This window comes from Peromyscus leucopus, chromosome 9, assembly GCF_004664715.2.
Source record: "Peromyscus leucopus breed LL Stock chromosome 9, UCI_PerLeu_2.1, whole genome shotgun sequence".
In the NCBI taxonomy this organism is placed as follows: Eukaryota; Metazoa; Chordata; class Mammalia; order Rodentia; family Cricetidae; genus Peromyscus; species Peromyscus leucopus.
This window is the reverse complement of record NC_051070.1, coordinates 47795413-47818844: the sequence shown is the minus strand read 5'-3', so window position 1 is coordinate 47818844 and position 23432 is coordinate 47795413.

Below are 23432 nucleotides of genomic sequence, written 5' to 3'. Positions count from 1 at the left end.
CACCATGCTGTGTCCAGACTCCAACACAGGGATGGATGAGCCTGCAACAGAGAGTCCATGGCTGTGTGCTGAATTGTGAGGAGAAGCCTGACCAGGTTGGTTTGCAAATCGCCTTGACTGTCTACCATATGTCAAACCTCATTCCCAAAGAGTGGAAAGAACAGTCTTAGCCAAAGTGGGCAGGGCCCCTGCTATCAATAATTTTATGTTCCAGTGGGAAAAGACTTTTTAAAAATAAATAAGTAAGTGGGGGTAACGTGTACTTACTTCATGTTGCGATATTTTTGAGAAAACGTTGAAATCTTTTTCTTTCTTGATCTGATCAGGCTGCTGAAGTTATATGACACCCCTCCCTATACCTGGACAATATTAAGATCATGTGACTGACAGGAAGCTTCCTGGTGGGCTGGAGCCTCGGGGAGGGCCGAGGAGCCCAGGAGCAAAGGAAATGTTCTTTGAACTAACAGTGAAGCATTTTGTGCTGAGCACACAGGGATTCCAGAAGTCCCTGACAGCCCTGAGTCATGTGAAACAGATCCAATGACCTGCCCACGAGGGGACGGAAGGAGCAACAGGCATAATTTAGAGGGTGTGATCTAAGTTCCAGGGCTCCTTTGATTAACACCCCAGATCCACAGTTCTCTGCCTAATCACTTTGAACTGCTAGGGTCGCAGTTCGAATAACTCCTTCTATTTCTCTGAGTTGCATATAAATGTTCCTGCATCTCCCTGGAGACCCTAGGGTAGCCGACTGCCATTTCTCTCCCACTAATTGGAAAACCACATAAGAAAGTCAACATTGACAATTCTGTAAGAACTTGAATAACAAAGCAGCCTGTCCCACATCCCCTCGCTCCTCTGTTCCTTCACTAAATATGCTGTGTGACTTGAAAGGATGGACATTGGGGCCTACTACATGGCCTTGAGGTCATCAAATTTTTTGTTATGTTAAAGCAGTAATGTCTTTGTTGAGAGAGGTCATTTGTTCAGAAATCCCTTGGACTCCCATGGACTAGAATAGAGGCTTTACAAGTTTAAATGATTCTCTTTGGGGACATCCAGGCATCCGATTTATTTGTCCACAGTGGGATTAAGCTACAGCATCAGGAGGAGGCAGTGTGAGCATAGGTGACACCATGTGTCTTCATTCTCTGTGTTCTGTGCCAGTTCACACCTAACGTTTGCAGGGTCTCGGGATGCCATGGCTGTGTGTGGCAATGGAGGCCATGTAGTGTCCACAGGAGAAGTAGGGCTTGAAGTTCCCCTATGCAGAACACACGAGTAGAGCCTGACTCTGTCACCACCCCAGGTACCGCCTCCCCGATGTTCAAACAGGCCACAAGGCCCAGAGATAAGTTGGCCAGTCAGCCTGTTTACAAGACTCAGCCACCCACAGGACTCCACTAAAGAAGGAAAAGCCATGTCACATATTCTCAGCCCTAGGTCCTTTACCAATCAAATGACAATGTTGGAACCCAAAGACTACCCAGAATCTACTGATGGCCTGGCTGGTGTATCTCTAGAATCTCCAGTTAGTGAAGCGTGGGGAAGGGACAGGAGAGTGCCTGATACTGTGTCACGTTTTTTCTTTTAGTTTGGTCATTCCACGTTACTTTCTCTTGCCTTAACTTAAGAGATATTAAAATATTCCAGGCTATTAAAATAGTGAACATCATTGGTAGAAATGCAGTAGAATGATGTTTTTAAAGCATCATATCTAATACCCCCAGGGAAGGCATTAATGGAATTTTAATGAGAAGTGAGCCCACAGTCATTTCAAATTGATGATTCTCTTCACTGCAAAAACTGTCTAAATAATTGGCAACCATGGAGAGGCACATAGTCAGCACATAGTTAACATATATACATAGCACATGTATAACTAAGAAAATCAACCCACAACTAAACAAAGATGGTTATTTTTGCATGAGCGCAGCAGAATGCTAGTTGCCAAATCTGTCTAAGGCTTTACAAAAGGGAATGTATTTTTTTTTTCTTAGTAGGTTTCTAGTTTGGGCAAATTTATAGGTGTCTCACATGTGACAAAAGGAGATGCCTGTGGTACACACAGAGTCACTTCTATGGCTCAGTACAGGACACCAAGAATGTTACTGCTTTCTCTTTACTCAGAATGACACCTAAGCTAGGAAACACAGGTGTTGAAACCCAGGAGCTACCAGCAATGTGCTTCCAAACCTGGGAACTTGAGGGGGCGTGCCCCAAAGGGCATAGTATAATAGAAAAGCCCCAAGGCCACACCATTTTGTAAAACCTCGTGCTTTTATTTTTTAAGAAAACCGGATCTCTCTCATTTTGTCACCTTGCAATGTTCTAAAACTATTGACGAGAAACTTGGCAACATAAAACAATGATTTACATCCACAGGTTTTCAGGTAAGGAATTTGCAAAGACCAGAGTAGAGGTCTTCCTTTATTCATGATAGCTGGGGTCTCTGCAGGGGTGACTCAAAGGTGGGTAAGAGCACTTGGGCAGGGGTGGAATCATGACAGCTAAGGCTGGAAGATATGCTTCCCAAGGGGCTTCTGCTCTCGGTCTGGTGCTCGGTTGGGAAGACTTAAGAATGAATTCGTTCCACTAGATCTGTCTCAGACAGAATGTCCATGACTCAGGGGTCCAAGAGTGAGTCTTCACACAAAAGAAGCAGGAGGTGCATGGCATTTAATGTTCTGCCCTTTGAAGTCTCACACAGTATCACTACATTAATCCCAAATCATACTCAGATTCAAGGAAGGCCATAAAGGCTATCTTCTGATGAGGTAGGTATGTATCAAAAGACTTTTGACTGCATGTTAAAGCTGTTACTAAAGTCACCCAAGAGTCATGCTCATATGTAACCCTGGGCTCTTGAAACCAAACAGAGACCTTTCCACAACTCAGCCCAAGATAATGAGAGTACCAAACAGTATGACATGGGTCTCTCTGGGAGGCTGGAAGATATCAACAAAACAAACCCACCTCTCATCCACCTGAAAGGAGGACTGAGTACAGTCAGTCTCATTCCCAGTAACACCCAGACCACTGTGGGATGCTCATGCAGGGCTATTGAAAGTAGGCAGAAATTTGTTTTAACTAATCTGTATCTTTTTTTTTTTCTTTAGGTTTTAAAGTAATGGAGATTGAACTCAGGGCTTTCTGCATGCTAAGCTCATGCTCTACCACTAGGCTACACTGGTAGCTCTTACCAATATTTTTCTTGTACCTAACTCCATACCAGAGACAGTAGCTGCTCCTAGGTCAGGAAAGAACAAATACAAGCCTCCACATCAGGCTCAGATCAACCCCAGTACTCATGATAAGGCTGTGGTTTCCGGGGTACTCCTTCACTGGGAACACTTGACTTCCAGGGTCCAGCATCTTCTAGGTGCTGTCTTGACCTAGATTTAGGTTACTGTCTCCTTCTGCTCTGTCCAGAATTTTGTGGCTAAAGCTCCCTAACTTTGAGAGCCTGACAGAAGTAAGAAGCTATTCGCCATTCAATATGGCCTACAGGTGAGAACACAAAGAGGAACTGATGGAGGATCGGTTAGGCAGGGTACCATCAATCAAAGTAAGCAGGCTCTGCAGACCACTCATGAGCTCACTCGACAGCCCGAAGTGTACTGAGATGCTTCTCGTATTGATTTTCAAACATTTGCTCTTCTTCCCTCTTCTCGCTGTGGCTTTGTGTTGATTTAAGTCTAGCAACTTCTACTTTTCATGGGTTTTTTTTTTTTTTGTATTTATTTTTATGCATGGATGTTTGGCCTGAATGTATGTCTGTGTACCACAAACATGCCTGGTGCTGGAGGAGGCTAGAAGATGGTGTCAGCATCCCTAGGACTGGAGTTATAGACAATTGTGAGCCATCGTGTGGCGACGGGAACTGAACTCTGTGCTGTTAACTGCTGAGCCATCTCTCCAGCTCCAACATCATTGATTTGAATAGTTAAGACTCTGACCACCCCTCCCTCTCCTCTCTGCCTCACTCCCCTGCCCCCTTCCTCCTCTTCCCTTCTCTCCAATAGTTAATTGATTCACAGGTGTCCCGACTTTTGACATGGTGATGTGACATTGTTATATACAAATGTGTTGGGACATAGCTATCCTGGGGATGCATGCAGCCCGCGGGTCACAAGCTGGAAGGGCACCAGGGAAATGTCAATGACCAAAACGGACAATTTGATTCTGCCTAGCAGCAGAAAAACAAAACAAAACAAACAAACAAAAAACAACAAACAGTAAGTGGTATTCAACAGTAAAATGTGGAAAGGCTGTGGGAAAATTGGAGCTGGCAAGATTACAAACACCCGAGTGAGCCAGTGGTGGTGGCGCAGCCTTTAATCCCAGCACTCGGGAGGCAGAGCCAGGTGGATCTTTGTGAGTTCAAGACCAGCCTGGTCTACAGAGCGAGATGCAGGACAGGACCAAAGCAACACAGAAAAACAAACAAACAAAAAACACCAGTGTGATTGTAGAGTTTGAATTAAATATTGAAGGATGAAATTTGATGGAAATGATGAATGAAGAAGTAAAGGAATGGAGTTTCCCGTAGAACCACTGAAGGAAAGATGTGTGCCAGCCTGAGCACAGCTGCATCCTAGGAGAGGTCCCTGGCTTTATGAATGAACAACACAGACACCAGTGTTTTGGGGCAGATGGAAGAGAGCACATAAAAGGGCCTGGGGTTCTAAGTTTATTCTGGAAAATGAGGGGGAGATGAAGTTACTGTTCTTTAAGGCACCACATAATCTAACAGATTCTCAGAAAATTACCTCGTCTGCCTTACTAGGGACAGACTAGAGAGGAGGGAAGAGTAGGATGAAGGAGACCACTTACAAGGCCATTACAGAGGAGCAGGAGAGGAAATGGAGGCCAGGACAGGGAACCATTCACACAGATACAGCAATGTGGTCAGCCTCAAGATAGGCCTCAAAGATAGGCCGTGAGAACTCGTGGATTAGATATGGAGTGTTTGAGAGGATGGCATTAAGGGGCACCCCAAAGTTTTGGACTGCTCTGGAATAGATGAGAGAAGACAAGAAGTACTGCTGAGACCTGTTAAGTTAGAAATACCTGCTAACAATCCATGAGCATATGTCCACCAGGCAGTTAAACAGCATGGACACTGCCTCCTAAGGAGATAGCCTAGGGCTAGCCCTCCTGGAGGATGCTGGGAGTTTACAGGTGATTGACAGCCCAAGCAGCTCCCCCTAAAGATATGAAGCCTTTAACCAAGGAAGTTAGGTAAAAGGACATCTAACTTTCAGCTCGAGACCTAGGATTCCTCCCCTTTGGCAGCAGACCCATAAGGCGTGGATCAGGAGACTCTGACCAAGCTTATCTCCTCCAAGGGTCTGTGAGAGCCCAGTGAAGTAGACACACTCTGCCCTCTGATAGCTAAACACAAGGAAGGACAGACAGAGTAAAGAGTTACCATTAGTTAGAGGAAAGATCTCAGCCTGTGAGGTTTTAATGTTAACCTACAGAAAGTACAAGAAAGATAGAAAGAGAAAAGCAGGAGATGCCTCTGCAAATGTTCTTGTTTGTGAGGCTTATTGGGAAATTGAGTAGAAAACTGAGGGAATTGGGCACCTACTTAGGTTCCCAGAAGTTCTACAAACCCACCCCTGATTCATAAGCCTTCCAGGATATGAGGCTCCTCTCTGTGGGCAATGGCCTTCAGAAACCATTTCAAACACTAAGTTGTTGGTTTTTAAACATTAGGATCTTTTGGAAGTTGTCAAAACTCCTGGATGACATCTCTAGGGACTTTGATTCGGGTGATTTTTCAGGAAGAAAATCCTAGGAGTATCTAGCCATGTGAGCCATCTCTACCATGACCATAGATAGATGGATAGATAGATAGATAGGTAGATGATATATAGATAGGTGATAGATAGATAGATAGATAGATAGATAGATAGATAGATAGATAGATAGAATGTCGATATCAAGACTTTGTTCTCTATCAGGGAGAGGGACACCCATCCACAGCTGTAGACGAGGAGAAAGACAGGGACTACCAGGACAGTAGATTTGCTCTTTGTTAGGGGGTCTCAGTCAACAGAGTTTAAGGGGCTTTCACTTTGGTGTCTGTCTAATTCTTGGAGATTTGCTGGTGTACTGAGGACACGTGTATCTGCTTCAACCGAATGTCATTGTTACACCTTTCACGCTAATAACAAATGTGACTTAAATCGTTTTTCTAGAAAATGCAGCAAGTATATTCCCACAGCATTTACATATCTGTTTCTCTTCAACAACAATGGAATGAAAGTTTTTACTTGGGTTGAACTCTCTGCCCTTCCTGTTTTTTAAAAAGTCTTTTTCTTTTTTAAATCATGCTATTTATGTGTGTGTGTGTGTGTGTGTGTGTGTGTGTGTGTCTGTCTGTCTGTCTGTCTGTCTGTCTGTGTCTGTGTGGGGGTGGGGGTGGCTGTACAAGTGCCACAGTATGTGTGTTTAGGTCAGAAGACATCCTTCAGTATTGGCTTGACTTCTTCTACTATGTAGGTCCCAGGGATCAACCTCAGGTTGTCAGGCTTCGAAAAAAATCACTCTAACCCACTCAGCCACTTGCCCAGCCCAGTGAGTTGTAGTTTATATAATTCAGCTGTTCCAACATTGAAGCCCACCGTGGGCTACTATGGCCTATCTTGCACTGAAAGTCCTTTGTTCTGGTGAGCTGTGTGTATTTATGGAGCCCTATGTTTATCCCATATGCTGAAATGTTAATTATGGTTCCTTGAAGGGAAGGAGGTGGTCATGTACACATGTGTCCCAAACAGAGCTACTATGACTTTACTATCATCAAAATGAAAGACCAGGCTGTGGAGGACTCTGCATTCTTTATTTCATGTATGCTTAAAGGGACCAACTTCCTGAGTACTTGTTAACCATAAGTTCATGAAGGAAGGAGAAATGGATCTGCCCAACATCGTAGGATTTGACCCCACATCTATGTGACTCCAAAATCAATTCCTTCTCCTCTTCTTCCTTGTAGAAAACATACCAAGATCAGCCACATTTTCAGTTCAGCATTGTACTCACCGCTGTGACAAAATACCCAAGAAAAGCAACTTAAGAAAGGTTTGTCTTGGCTCACAGTCCCAGGGTACAGTACATCATGGCGGACAAGCACAGTGGCAGAAGCTTGAGGCCACATTGCATCATAGTCCATACTGGATCTTGACCCGTGGTATGGTGTTGATCATAGTTAGATTGGGTCGAGAAACTCCCTCAGAGACATCCCCAGAGGTTTATTCTAAATGCCATCAAGTAGATAACATTAGCCATCACAAGCATTTCCCCACAATCAGTCACACTAAAGAGAAGTGGCAGATCTCTTTATCTCTGCTGCTACTCCTGGTCACTTCAGAATCACATTTAACATAAAGTTTCTGGTGAAGAGCTCCATCCCCCACACACCAGAAACTGTGCAAAGGTTAAACACTCTATGGCTGAGAGATAAGAAAGGAACCACCTGGAAACCCCCTTTTGCAAAAGCATCATCAACAAATGAACACAACATGTTTGCAAGCACATCTTTGCTCCTCAATCCCTTGGCGTCATGGATTCATTCAACCTTTTAAATCACAGGGAAATAAACACTTCCCAATGACTGGTCTCCTGCCAACATAACAGCCTCACTGTTAACAGTCTCAGGACCTCAGTAGACTGGGGAGGAGAGATACAGAGAAAGAAATGGATTAAGGAGTCATTGAAATCAAGAGAACAGCTCCATTGAGTGCTTCCTGATCTAATGTATGTAAGTCAGATGCAATAAAGGCTGGCTGGCACTGATCCTTGTTCACTTTCTGGAAGACCTCAGGGCACGCGGCTGCCCTGCTCTCCTTAACTGCCCCTGAGAACCACAGTCAAGACTCAGGCCTGGTTTCTCCACCTGTTCTCTGTCACCTGGTGCCTCCTCAAGCAACGAGAAACAAGCTATTTTTTCAAAATGATTAGTACATTGACTGTTTTCTGAAACCCTTTTCCCCATCCTTATTCAGACTGAAAAATAAGAGGTCACCACTGCTGTGTGCCAGCTCTTTCTGGTCTCCTATGGTTGAGTGGAATACGGACATGTACTGGTTTGAGCTCATGAATTATGTGGTTTTTACATTTATTTATTTAGTGTGCCTGAGTGTATATATGTTTGGCACATATGTGCCATAGAGATCAGAGGACAACTAGCTGAAGGTGGTTCTCTCCTTCCATCATGTGGGTGCCAGGGATTGAACTCGGGTCCTCAGACTTGGTGGCAAAGCACCCATACCCATCTCGCTGGCTTATGAGGGGTTTTCTTACTGCAACATGCTCACACTTGAACAAATTTACTTTGTAGCCATGTTTTTAATCCTGAGAGGAACAAGCAAGGAAATCAGTAGTTTAGAGACCACAGGATACTTCCACCAGTGTGGTCTCTGATTCTGAGGAGTGGCAGATGCCTAAGATTCCTGGTGTCTGTTTGGGGAGGGGGGGGTAAGGCGGAGGGAGGGGAGGGGATCTTGGATTGGTATGTAAAATGACTAGAAAATTTCTTAATAATAAAGAAATATATATTTAAAAAAGATTCCTGGTGTCCATGATAACACCCAGCTCTAAAGAACTGCCCTATGAAGACCCAGACTCTTTGCTCAAACCTGCTTGAATTCAAATGCTGCCTATGACTCTGGAGTCCATGACTTTTCATGCCCAATACGCCAAAGCTCCCTGCAGAGAAGACCGATAGACATCATTGCAGACTGAGAAGTAACAGGTGCACGTAAGGGCAGCACTGCCCTTCCACCACGCCCCCGTTTCCACCAGCACGGGATCCTAAGTGTGCGTGCTGGAGCCACACTGACAAGTAGCAGTCCAACTCCATCACTTACTAGCTTCATAAGGACACGTGGGCAAGTTGCTTAACGTCAGTTGTTCTCAGCTGTGAAGAAGCAAGACGATTACCTACCTCTGTGGGATAGTAGTGAGGAACAAACAAGGCAGGGACTGGGGAGGAGGCTCAGTTATAGAAGAGCTTGCTGCACAGCATGAGGACCTGAGTTTGGTCCTCAGAACCCATTGAAAAGCCAGGCATGGTGGACCACATTTCTAATCCAAGGGCTCAAGTTTGCTGGCCAGACAGCCTAGCTTAAGCTGTTATCCCTAGGTCCCAGTGAGAGATGCTGTCTCAAAAAAAAAAAAAGTGTACGGTTCAGGAAGAGGGACTCCTGAGGTGTCTGACATATGGCCTCCACATCCTCTTGCAGCTACACAGACATATGCACACACACACACACACACACACACACACACACACACACACACAAGAACAAACAAATTAAAACAAGAAAAGAACTTGGACAAACACTTTTCTCACACTGAGCATCATATAAACAGCAATTATTCATACTAACTAATTGTTAGTTGATCTGGACCAGGTCACTCTTCAGTGACAGTGTCCCTAGTGGGAGGCTAAGAGATGAGAAGATAAAGGAGATAGAAATCCAGGGTCGAAGGTCTTACACAAGCTATGTCTATGTCAAGCAAGCTCGTTAAGAAGTGCAGCATCTTATGTACTGTCTGGGGGTGGGGAATGGGACGGAGCCAGCAGAAAGCTAGCACACAATGAAGTGAAGTCAGTAGGAAGCAAATCAAACCATGTCGCACAGGATTTCTCAAGGGTATCAGAGACTGAGCACAAAACAGCCGTGGGGTGTGTAACTCCAAGTCTCCTAGCCCGGAAAAAGCCAAGTTCCAGGAACTGAAACCTTCACTCCTTGGAGGCAATGGCGGAAGCTCCAGACTGGACCCCGCCAAGTCTGCCCCTGGTCAAGAAATAACTAGGTCCCCTTTGTCCTTTCACCAGGGCCTCTGAGAAAGCCTTGGATCGGCCTCAACAGTATTACCACTAGCTACACTTATTTCCATCACTGAATAAACATCCTTTTGTTATTAGACTGATAGGTCTGAGTACGTATATAAAGAATTTCTACGATCAAAACATTTTGAAGCAAAAATAGATTCTGAATATTATTTTTCCAATCCCAAAGTTAGCCGTTCAGATGGCTGGGGAGTCCCCACAGTGAAGCACTGTGTTTCCACCAGTGGTACACACGTGGAGCATGATCAGGAAGCACCCCAGGGACTATTCTTTAATCCATACAGAACCCTTGGGTCACGTGACTGAAAGAATTTGCTAACACATTTGAAAGTTTCCTGCACTTCTAAGAAATAAACATTCTCCAGAATTTTGGTGAATCTTGCCTTTGCTATCATCACCATCACCATCACATCATCATCATCATCATCATCATCATCATGTATGTATCTCGTCCTAAAGACTCCAGTGATTGATTTTATATGGTTTTATTTTGATTATTCAATCTAGGGCTCATTGGAATGTTTTGAAGATTTAGAGTCTGAATAAAATTGCGCTGGTGCATGGCCATATACTCACATACGTATGAACATCACTAACTGGACTTAATAGGTTATTTTTTAAAAAAAGACATGAAGTTGAGATGGAGACATGTTAGGGGAAATATGGGGGGAGTTGGAGAGGGGGAATGGGGACCTATGTGATATTTAGTAGTATATCTTATGAAATTCTCAGAAATAAAGAAAAAATAAAGAAATAAATTTAGAAAAATTTATGCAAGGGCCTTCTGGACACCAACATTTTAGGGGATCTCTTTGTGTCTTGCTCACAGCTCCTTAGTTCTGTGGGGCATATTGAGACAGGCTTCATTTTTGCCTGAGTACTCAATTTTCTTTAAGTGATCCACAGGCTGAAGAATTATAGAAAAGTCCAGAGGACGAGCAGCTGATGGCCCCCACATTTCTCAGGGAGCACTAGGTCCCTCTGAACTTGACTTTTAGTGAATGTGGCACCAATGCATCTACTATGACAAAGCTCGGTGTGCTCACCACAGGCTTCAAGAGTATCAGTCTTCCCCTGCTGACCCACCAGCTCCCCACAACGTGCTAGGGACCATTTCACGGCACTTAGTATGACAGCCCCCCCCCCCAGTCGGATCTGCACAGGGACATGCGGCAGCCGATCATTGCACATCCTTATCTCACCACAATCTGCTCTCTCCCTGCAATGTGAGCTACTTTATAGCTGACAGTGAACGCAGAAGAAAATTGTCCCCCTTTCATCCCTTCTGACAGATCTGTGTTACTTATTTTATAAAATCTAATTTTTTGCAGTCAAATGTACATATGATGACACTTACCCTTGGGAGACATGCAGCTCTCTCATCTTTTGGCAGACTACATAGTTATGTGCCACCAAGGCTGTGTTGTTTGCGTCTAATGATGCAGAAAGTCCTTGTGGGGTCTTCAAGGAGATGTCATGGAAACTGCTTAGGGTTCCAAACACAGCTCGGGTTGTGTTCTCAACTTCCACCCCCCAGACATGTGATAAAGCCACTTCGACGCTTATAAACAAAGGCCATGTAAGCCTCAGTTTTCCATAAATCCCAAGAGACCAAGATGTCCCTTTTCACTTCAGCAGGGTCGCTGTGCACAGATTAGCCCTGCCCCTCCTTTTTTTCCTGTAGTTCTGGCACTGGGATATCTGGGGATTTGCTGATTCTTGCAGTGTCTGGAGACTGGGTCCCAGCAGAGATCCACAGTATGAGACACCATCTGACAACACCCAATACCACAGACCAGGTATCAGATGGCAAGAGAGAGCCTCTGAAATCAGTGAAGTTAGCCAGTCCGAAGCTCACTTACCATGCCTTGCCTTGCCTATTTTGTGGCAAACACACTCAAGACCCAGGCCTATGCTCTCCTCTCTCTCTACCTCTTGACTGACCCTGATCTTCCCCAGGAGGCTGTGCATGGCACTGTCCCTCCTCTTGGGATCTATGGGCAACTACTTCTTCAGTCAGAGCCATCTTCTTCTACCTGTTGGCTTTGCCATACCCGAATTTTCCAACGGTGGACACGTACATGTTGTGAGCATTGTATAAAGCACAAGTCCAAACAACTTCTTGGGGAGCTTTATGGGCTGTCTTTGGTAATAGCCATGCAGCTAGCAGATGGGCCAATTCTGCCCCTCCATCATGGCGTCACTGACAATATTAACAGCTTAGAAATCATTTTGTGAAAGTTAATATAAATGTGTTCTTGCAGATCTTTACTGTGTATCTGGTATGGACCAGGTTCGTGGCTAATGGACACTGAATCATAGCTGAGACCACCAAGAGCTTCCAGTACCTTTAGCCTACTGGTTATGGGTGGGTTAGGACTTCTATTGGTTTTTTTCTGTGACGAACACACAGATTGCAAGCCCAGTGCCACTTTGAGATCTTTGGCAGCAGTTAACTCTGCAGCTGACACAGGATTGAGTCTGTATGATAATGAATATTCAGAGACGGGTAATGCCTGGGGGGCACTCACCAACCTAAGGCAGAACACCTGTGTGGCCTGGGCAGGCGTCTCCATGACCAGTAAGGTGACCTGCTGATGTCCCATGCAACCTAAGTCAGAAGCTCATTTATTTTACTAAGGGGGACATGTAGGGCCCTGGCCCCATTTTGGATAACTGTTGCCTTGCTTGCTGACCTTGACCTTGATATCCTCCCTATGCTAATTCCCTCCCGGGTTTCACGCTCCTGAATGCTTAAGGGAAGTTCCTTGTCTATGTATCCTGCATAATGGGCGTTAATAGCTTAGATGCAAGATTGTAAAACATCTATAGCGAACTTCTGCCCTCTGGGGTTCTCCCATTGTGCTGTAAGCCTGTATTCAAGACCTCCTCCCTCCTTCAATAAATGGCATTGGGCATTTAAAAAAAAATGATGGAGGGACTGAAGAAATGTCTCAAGAGTTAAAAGCATTTGTTGCTCTTGCAGAAGACCCAGGTTCAATTCCCAGCACCCACATGGCCCCTCACAACTATTTGTAACTCCCATTCCAGTGCATCTGGCATCCATTTTTGAATAAATGTGTGTACCAGGCATGCACATGGTGCACAAGGCCTAATACCTAAAAAAAGTTAAATCTAAAAATAAAATTTAAAAAAAAAATATGCTCAGACATCTTTGTTTATGCCAGTGGCATTGTGTCTAACAGCCTTGGTTGAAGAGCCTCTGCTTCGGATTCCTCCCGGGATGTCCTTGGCCAGCTTCAGCAGTTATCGGCAGCGTGGGCGACAATGCCTTAAGTGTTAGAGTGTGCGGGCCACAGTGGGTCTCCTGGGTCTGTGCCCAGACCCTTGCTGAGCCCTCTCCTCCTCCTCCCACCTCGTCCATCACCACCAGCAGCAGCCGCATCCAAACCGCAGGTTTTAATTCTCCACTGGGCAGATAATGGCCAAGCTTCTGCTTCTCCTGCTGATAGACTACTAAGGAAATACCAGAAGCTTCTAGAACTCAGCCTCCTGAAACCTAGAGAGCACAGCCCCGGAGAAAACATGCTCTCTCCCTGCCGCCCTCCTTCTGGTTCTGGCAGTCAGCTAGTGGCATTGTCCAACACTCTCCGTTCTGAGGGGAGAGCTGTATCCTCAGGATCAGCTAAGACCACACTCACGTGCCGCTCGGCCTGATAAATTGCCCTGCAGCCGAAAGACCGGGTGCTAATTTAGTGATCGCTTCTCATCAGCTGAAATGTTTTTATTTTTGGAGGGAATCGGCTAGCTATAATTATTATTGATCTCCATGACAACAATCAGAGAAAGCTTTCATGTGTCCCCGATGAGCAGGCCCAGAAATAGATGAGGTGTCCTGTTGTTTGGGGCCAACCCCAGCTTCTTCTGGCCCTCAATTGATTTTACAGCTGACTTGCCATTTAAAGAACAAAATTAAGTTCTACACAGAGAATTTGGGTGTCGTAACCCTCACCCTCCCACACCCCATCAGCATCCCAAGAGAAGCCACTGGGGGCTTAGTCATATCCGTTTAGAGAAGGCCTTACCTGACTGGCAACAGATGGATGCTAATGGGATATTTATTTACAGAGTAAAATTAAATTGGAGCTGCATCTTAATGCACAATTTACATAATCAGCTTTGTTCGGAACTGATGAGCTGTCTTCAATAGCACTTGGGACCTTTCTGTCACAGCTGTCTCAGAGCAGCAGCCACTGAGAATGGAGATTAAGTAATTTCCTAAAGCTAGAAGCCTTGATGACACTCTATTATCCCATCCTAGAGACCTCGTAATTTCTCTAGATGCTGGCGCGGGATCAAAGATCCATGCTAGTTTCTTGCCATAATATGGGATCAAAGGAAAGATGTTTAATTTGCAATGGGAAAAGGTTAGACGCATAGGTAGCCTCCACGTTCACCCGCCCTTTTGTAGGATGGATTTATAACGCCTTCCATGACCCCATAACACTCGTGTTTACCAGTGTGTCATGCTGTGTGCTTGGTGAGCCCGGAGGAGGAATTTCACTCTAGGGCCCTGTACACATGACTCTGGTTCGGGGAGAGCAGACCTGAGGATCTGGAAGGAGCATATACTCCAGGGTAGAGCCGAGGGGGCAAAACTGGATCCTTCATAAACAAGCTGTGGTAAACTCTTACTGTTGCACCCCTATACTGATGCAGAAGACACTAAATGACTGTTTATTTAAGGATGACCGTTCATCCTTCCCAATCCATTTGGTGCCGACCAACTCTATGAAGGGTAGCACTGTTTTCTGAGAAAAGTTCTAACAACAGACACTTGCTGAAAATTCAAGTTCTCTAAGCACGCTTTGCCCCAGGTTTCTTGTACCTCTAAGATAACTATGATTGCTCTCCTGGATTTTGCAGACCAGAAAATTGAGTCCTAGAGAAATAAAATAATTACCCCCAAACTCCTAACTAATTAAATGGGATAACCAGAGCTGGAACCCGGTCTGTCTGGTTCCAAAATACGAAGCACTTGTGCACCAGGCCACATGAAATCTCACATGGCAAACACTGTAGGCAGTTCTATTAGCAGAGAGGAAGTCCCCTTTACTAATAGAAATAAAGGATTTTTAAAATGAGATCTCCATCCCTTGGAGCTATAATTACTAACCTCGAGCATTGAGCAAACACTTCAAGTCCTTAAAAGGAAAACTGATCTGAATTATTTATCCCTCCAGTCATTCATTTATTCATCACAAATGGTTCGCTCTAAAGTGCACCATAGTTAAAATCCAATGGAGAGATCAAATCCATTTCCTCTTGAGACAAAGCTCTGTTCAACTGGATCTCAGCAAACTTGGGAGTTTGTGACAACTGGTTGTCAAAATAAGTCCCAATCCTAACAGAGTGTTTTATATACATGGAACCTGTTTCTAAATTCCACTGGGCTCATTAGAGACCTTCAATGCAGTCGGGGGAATATTCCAATGGGACTCAGTGATCTAAAGGCTACTACTATTCGCTAAGCATGTGATCTTTGACTCACAGGCATTTCCCGATGGTCTAAAAGGCTACATCCTGCTTGTACTTAAAAGCTGTCACACTCTTGCTCTGGGAAGACGCACACGCAAACACTCAAGGGGAGGCTGTGTTGTCACTACTTAACTTGTCCTTGTGACAGAACACCTGGCCACAGAGAATTCGGAAGGGAAGACTGGTTTGTCTCGTGGCCTCAGGGTGGCTCATGGCATCGCGACTGGGAAGGCAAGACAGTGGGAGAAGCTCCATTATTGTTGGCCGGCGCATGAGGCAACTGGCCACATGACAGCTGTGGTGACTTACATGAGAAAGGTCCTCCATGGGCTCATGCTTTGAACACTGGGTCCCAAGTTGGTGGAGCTGTTGAAGGGATTTTAGGAAGTGCAGCCTTACTAAGAGGAAGTCTGTCACTGGGAGCAAACGGTGAGACCTCACAGCCTCACCCCACTACTAGCTCACTGTCTGCTCAGCACTTACCCTTGAAGATGGAGCGCTCAGCTTCCTGCTCTGGAAACCATGCCTGCCTGCTGCCATGCCTCCCTGCTAGGATGGGTTCTTATCCCTCTGAACCATCAACCCAAATAAACGCCTCCTTCTGTAGGTTGCCTTGGTCCTGGTGTTTTATCATGGCGACAGAAGAGTCACTGATGCATGGCAAACAGGAAGCAGAGTGCAGGATAGGGAAGGGGACAAAGACAAGACATCCCAAATGATCCACTTCCTGTGACCTGCTTCCGCCAGCCAGGCCCCCACCTCCTGAAAGTCCTCCAGCTGCCAGACAGCTCCATCAGTTGGGGAACAAGGTTTGACATGTGAGCCAACAGGGACATTTCAGAGTCGAGCTCTGACAGTGTCCGAGAGAGCGAGCACACATTTTTATGAGGCAAAATCAGGGCAAGCGGCTCTCAGTTTGGGGCTTTCTTAGTTCTCATTCATGGTGCCTTCAAGGAGTTCTGGGGGGGGGGGGGACTGGAGGTCCTCAGTCTCCAACTTAACACTTTGTAGTATTTACTCCCAATGTTCCACACCAGAGCAGTGCTGAGTCTTGATGCATTACTAAAACCGGTCTCATCTCTCCCAAGATCTTCCTCCCTGCCTTCGGCTAGTGAGCATTTAATGTTCAAGTGACCTTTCTCAAAGATAGTTTACTTTTTCATAGGGACTATCTAGAGATCCAGCACGTAAATTTCAATGTGTTTCTAATTGGTTATAATCTCACGCCAAGACAGAAAGCTGGGGGTGAGTTGGCCATAACAGCAGGTAGAACAGTTGCCCTTAAAAGGATGTGCCCATCCATGCTCGAACACTTAGGGCCTGTGGAAGTCACCTTATTTGAAAACAAGTCTTTGTAATTGTAATTAACTTGGGCTCTCGGGGGTGAGCTCATCCTCATTTAAATAGACAGGCCCTGACCCAAATGGCAGGGGTCCTTAAGAGAAACCGAAGAGAAGATACAGCCCAAAAGACTATGGAAAGATGAAGAGTGTGGGGGGCAATAAACTACAAGCCAAGGCAGGCCTGCAGCTGCCCAATGCTGGGAAACATAAGGAAGCCCTTCCCCCACCCTCACCCCCAACACACACACACCCTGAGCCTACAGAGGGAACCAGCTTTGTGGGCAACATAATTTCAGACTTCTGGCCCCAGAGCTATGAGAATAAACTGCTATTAGTTTAAGTCACTGAGTCTGTGATAATCAGTGACAGTGGCACTGGGACACTAATCGATTTGTAAGGAGCTGTTCTGTAGCGCACAAGAGTCATCTTGCCTTCACATTGAGAGGGAGAAGCAGGCTGAGCCCTCACCAGGGCTTTTCAGAAAAGGACTCACAATGTCATGGGGACATGAAGCCCTGGTCCCAGGTCCTGCCACACTGGAGAGCTGACAGCTCCGTGTTCTCTACAGCAGCCTCCCTTGAGGGACTACATGGGGAAGAAGCTGGGAACAAAAAATTAAAAGAATTCGTGAGGTTCCAGCTTTGGAAGAAAACTCAGAGGAATAAGATGCAGAGCACCAGGACATCCTTGAGAGAGAACAGTGTTTCCTAGGACAGCGTGAGGCTTACCAAAAGGGGTGGGGTGGGGTGGGATAAAGAAACAATGGGGTGAAAATGAGGAGAGCGATAGACAGAGGTGGGACTGCAGGATGACTTCCATGGGCAGGTGAGAGAAGACCTGTCATAAGCTGAATTGGTCGGCAGGACACACAGAAGCAGTGGGTCACCACGGCTTCTTCAGAAGAAAGCAATTGTCTAGGGGCAAGGCTTTCTTCGGAATGCAACAAAACCCCGTGGTTAGTGTGGTAGTTTTCACATTTTTTTTTTTTAAATAATCTTCCTTTGATTTGGGGTGGGTTTTCCCGAAAATTGCTAAATTGTCTACTTTTAAACCTAGGGTTTTTGTTTGTTTGTTTTTACTCATTCACCATTCCTATAGGTACTAGTCAAGGCAATCAAGTTATCCCTGAAGCAATCTTGGCAGCCTCCAACGTCTGAGTTCCAGAGCTCAGGGGTGGTCCTAGGTGCCCCTAGAGGGCACATGCAGATGGAATCCTAGGCAGCTTGCAAGGCTGCTCTGTCTCCAGCTCTTGTTCCTTCGCTCTGTGTCCACCACATTCACATAGCAGGGAAATCCATCTCGACGGCCACCAGTGTTTGCTGGGAGGAGCCCTGGCTAAAGTGTGCTCATGTCTGCAAAATAGTGAGTGGATGAGGTGCTGGGCCTGTCCTTCTGGGGCTCAGTTCCAGACCATCATAGATGGGGTATGGCAGAGCATAAGATCTTCCTTCCTTTGTGTGTCTTGCTTCCTTTCCTGTTGTTGTGATAAAATACTCAGGCAAAAGCAACTTCAGGGAGAAAGGGCTTATTCTGCCTCACAGTTCAAGGGACCGGTCCATCGTGGTGGGAAGGTCAAGGCGGCAGGAGCGTCTTGTCTCATCACAGCCACACTCAGGACAGCACTATGAGTACATGGTGCTTCTCAGCCCGTCTGTCCACTTCTGCAGTCCAGGTTCCCAGCCAAGGACTCACCCACAGTGGGTGAGTTTTCTCATCTAAATGAACACACTCAAGATTATCTCCCACAGGCATGTCAGAGGCCGCACTCACAGAGGATTGGAGATTCAATCAAGTTTACAATTAAAACGATCACTCCAGAATGGGAGGTTCTACACAAGCCCCTTTACTGGGTAAATTATCCCATCAGCTAAAACCAGTGTCCTCATCCATTCCATTGTCTGTATCATCTGAATTGGAGACGGGAGACATACAGAAAGAGCGTGGGGCTTACTACCACGTTTCTATCTCTGTGACACTGTGTAGAGATGAGGAGCATGCCACTGGATCTTTGTTACTCACATCCCAAGATGAGTAAGTGGGTCCCATTCAGAGTGCAAGACCTTCCACTAACCGTGGGCCCTGCTGGCCCTTCAAGTTCTAACCTATGGCTGTATCTGTCTCAATCTTGGGCCCATGCCCTCTGGCCTTCTTTTCAACACTCAGCTCTAGCTACCCCGGGGCCTTTGAATAGGCCATTTTCCTACCTGGAAAGATCTCCTGCACTCTTCATATGACAGGTGCTTCTCTTCATTCACATCTGAGCACAAATGTCACATGGGAGCCTTTAGGCTCCTTACTGCTGGTTTCAAATCAACATATAAAGTCCTCAGAAGCCACCACCCTCTCCTCATGGGAGGTGGGCTTTAAGACTGAAAGTCACCCATTCTTTTGGGGTTTACAAAATTGAAGTCACCTGATCATGGGAAACCTCTGTATCAAAAATCAAAGGGAGACAGATGAGGTGAAAAATCACAGAGTACCAGAACAGAATTTTCCTCTGGACATAGAGCCTGAGGACAAAAGTCTGAGTACTGATTGATTAATTTTAGGGGCTTTAAAGCAGGCAGTTCTGAGACTGGAGAATTGGAGAGTGGGTGGGGTGCAGGGTTAGAGAGATGTCTCAGCAATTAAGAGCACTGGCTGCTCTTGCAAGAACCAGGGCATGGTTCTTGGTACCCACATGGCAACTCACAATAGTTTGGAACTCCAGTTCCAGGGACTCCAATACCATCTTCTGACCTCCACAGACACCAGACATGCAGATACGCATATAAAAATAAAAATAAGCCAAACTTTAAATAGAAAAAGCACTTCTAGGGGGCCCAGTCATAAGCCTACCACACCCCCATGATGTTTATGTTTTATCTTGGGAAACCTGCCCAGGCTTACACCAAAAAATCAGAGAAAAGCCCCTGGCACCAGGCCGTTTTGAAATATGACAGCATTCTGTTGGTTTTCTTTTTGTTGTTACTTTGGGTTCTTTTTAGATGAGGGGAGTCTTACAATATAACCCAGGCTGGTCCATAATTCACTATGTAGCCCAGGATGGCCTCAAACCCATGATTGTCCTGCTTAAGCATCCTGGTTACAAGTGAGGATCATCACCTACAGCTCATTCTATTATTCTTTGTAACAAATGGCATTATTAAACCATATCCTGCCGGGAGGTTTAGCAAAGACTAAACTACCTAATAGAAGAAGGAGGCTGCATCCAGCTCTGGCTCTCTTTAGCCACTCTTTTCTACCCAGTGGGTGGGAGGCAGGACTGGGAAGGCCTTTCAAAGAGGTAGCTGCCTTGTCCCTTCCAGCCCATGGGCACAGGCTGAGAGCTGAGACTATAGGAGGATGGGACACTTCACTGACTCTTCCTCTCACCACGCAGATCAATCCAGAAGAAAATAACTATAGAACTACGCAGATGCAAGGGTCTGAGCTGGTACCCCCACCCCAAATTCATAAGTGGGACCCCAATACCACCAGTATGATAGTGCTAAGGAGCCATGGGCTGAAGAATGACTCAGTTGACAGATACTTGCCATGCCACCATGAATTTGATCCCCAGCATTCACATAAAAAAGCTGGGCACAGCCCGGCAGTGGTGGCACACGTCTGTAATCCCAGCACTCAGGAGGCAGAGGCAGGTGGATCTCTGTGAGTCCGAGGCCAGCCTGGTCTACAGACTGAGTTTTAGGACCGGCTCCATAGCTACACAGAGAAAGCCTGCCTCGGGGGAAAAAAATTACAGCAGTGCACACCTGTAATCCAGCGCTAGGGAAATGGAGACAGGAGGATGCATGTGGCTTGCTGGCCAACCATTCTAACCAAATGAATGAGCCTGAACTTCATTTAGAGACCCTGTCAAAAAATAAGGTAGAGAGTGATGGAAGAAGATACTGGATATATCAGGTCTCATCATGTGGAAGTACCTGCGCGCGCACACACTCACACTCGCACGTGCACGCGCTCGCGCGCCTCTGGGGAAGTGATTACTCGTGATTAAGAGATCTGTCCCTTTTTTAGAAGAGAATGAAGGCAGCTGCCTTGTCCCTTCCAGCACATCACGATGTAATAGGAAAGTACTATCTTCAAAGCAGAAAGCTGTTTCCCCAGATAACGAATCTGCTAGTGCCTAGCAGGCTTCCCAGCCTCCAGAACTTCGGAGCAAGAGTTTGTGTTATTTACAAGCTACCTAGTCTGAAGTATTCTTCATAGCTGCCTGAACAGTTTATGACAGCATCTCATATCTTAATTAAGAAGCCTCAAAGAGTCATCTCCTGATGATGCTATATGAAATTGTCGCTGTCACTCACAGCTCAGTCCCTCTTCCAGGGACTTTCCTGAGATTACTTTGCTTACCCACCTACCTGTCTATCACTTGTCTGCCCCAGTATAATGCAAATTCCCTGTCTGCTTTGTTCTTCAAGACACACAATGAAGCCCAGACCATGGTAAATGCGTGGTAAATAATTGAATAATTAAGTAAATGCAGACTCCCTGGTATGTGTCCCATTTGCATGCCTTTCTCATGAAATGTAACTTAAGTAGGTTGTTTTCTCTTTTCTGAGTAGTCCAAAGACAGTATTTTCATTTTTCTTGTCTATGTATGTATTTATATATTCTGTATGTACATATACTACAAATCATACTACATATAAATGGGTGGGTAGATAACTCAATTGTACTCCAGCTCTGTATAAGGAATGATGAGATAGGTAAGTACACACTCACCAAAAAAAAAAACATTTCCATTATTGAAAGATGTCAGCCAAGGTCACCGGGCAATCTCCTCCAGGCACACATTCATGGAGAAAAACAAATTTGATACATTAGGTAATATTTAGAGTTGCAATGGGATCTGGAGTGATTCTTCCCATAATTTTTTTCTCTTATCATGGTGCCCCACCCAACTTCCTTTTACAGCTTCTCTCCTTCCTCCCTTCTCTACTTCATTGTAATATATCAGGTTTTTGATCCATTTCGGATGTGAACATTCATAAATGGTGGAGAATAATTAGTTGGAATATCAGCAAATCCCTAGGGTCCCTGAAATCAGACAAATGAACTAAACTGTAATGATCCTATCATTCCCCACTACACTGTGTGACTGTTAATTTTATACGTGAAATTGACCGGGTGATGGGATTCCCAGGTAGCTGGTAAACATTATTCCTTGGTGTACCTACAAGCGATTATTAGCACAAGGAAACAAGATCAGTGCAGGCAAATGGTATCCCGTCTACAGAGGCCAGACACAGCAGAACCCAGAGGCGGAGGGAGGTGAGTATCTTCTGTCGGATCTTGGACATGCATCATCATTTCCAGTCCCACTCTACCTCCTGGCCACTTCTCAGGCCTTCAGATGGAAAGTAGTTATACAGTGTGGTGATTGAATGAAAATGGCCCCCATGGGCTCATAGGGGGTAGCATTATTTGAAAGGATTAGGATATGTGGCCTTGTTGGAGAGTGTGTCACTGAGGAAGGGGGGGTAGGCTTTGAGGTTTTAGAAGCTCAAGCCAGGCCCAGTCTCTCTCTCTCTCTCTCTCTCTCTCTCTCTCTCTCTCTCTCTATCTCTATCTCTATCTCTATCTCTATCTCTCCCCTCTCTCTCCTCTCTCTCCCTCTTTCTCTCTCTCTCTCTCTCTCTCTTTCTCTCTCTCTCTCTCTCCCCCTCTCTCTCTCCCCCCTCTCTCTCTTTCTCTCTCTCTCTCTCTCTCTCTCTCTCTCTCTCTCTCTCTCTCTCTCTCTCTCTCCCTGCTGCCTACTGATCCAGATGCAGAACTCTCAGCTTCTTCTCCACCATCATGTCTGCCTGCATGCTGCCATGCTTTCCACCATGATGACAGTGGACTAAACCTCTGAACTTGTAAGCCAGCCCCAATTAAGTGTGTTCCTTTATAAGAGTTGCCATGGTCATGATATCTTTTCTTATTAGAAACACTAAGACATGCAGCCAGTTTCTTGGTTCTCCAGTTTGCAGATGGCAGACTCTCAGCATCTGTAACTCCATGAGCCAGCTCCTGCTCCTTCTGGTCCTGCTTCTGTGCATAGCCCTGGTACTCACTGTAAGGATCGTGGTACCTAGCAGACGGTGTACAGACACTCTACTCCCTACACTGTCCTAAATACATCACGTAGAAGCTCATTCTCCTCTACCAGGAACCATAAAACAGCCACACAGGTCTTTTCACTCCAGTAGCTGAAATACATCCACCTTCCTTCCTCACCATGGCCCCACTAGGGATCTACCCATATTGTGCTGTTTAGGACAACAGTGGAAGGTATCTCTGGAGACCTCTGGGCACACCGCCCCGGGTAAAAGCTTCTGTAGTCATTGGACTCCAACAAATTAGATTTCTAAAAGTATCATGCTCTCTAACTTCCTATGTGTGGGAGTGAGGGACAGGGGTTGTGTATCCAAGAACAAAATGTGAGGTTTTTTCATAAACTGACCCTTGGTTGTTATAACTGGTAGCAGTGTTTTCTAATATTGATTCTGTACCAGCCTTGTTGTGCACATATGATCTTGGAAATTGTTATTTGCTACCAACTAATAGTCTACAGACTCTAACAGCTAAAATAACATTCAGTCCTTGGGGCCGTGGAGGTGGGATAGAGCCACGACACACACCAGCATCCTGTAGTACCAGTTTTAACACAGCCATCCTCACTTTCCTGTCTCTCTGTCTGGTGTGCTGTGCCTTGTCACATCTGCTGCTATACACTG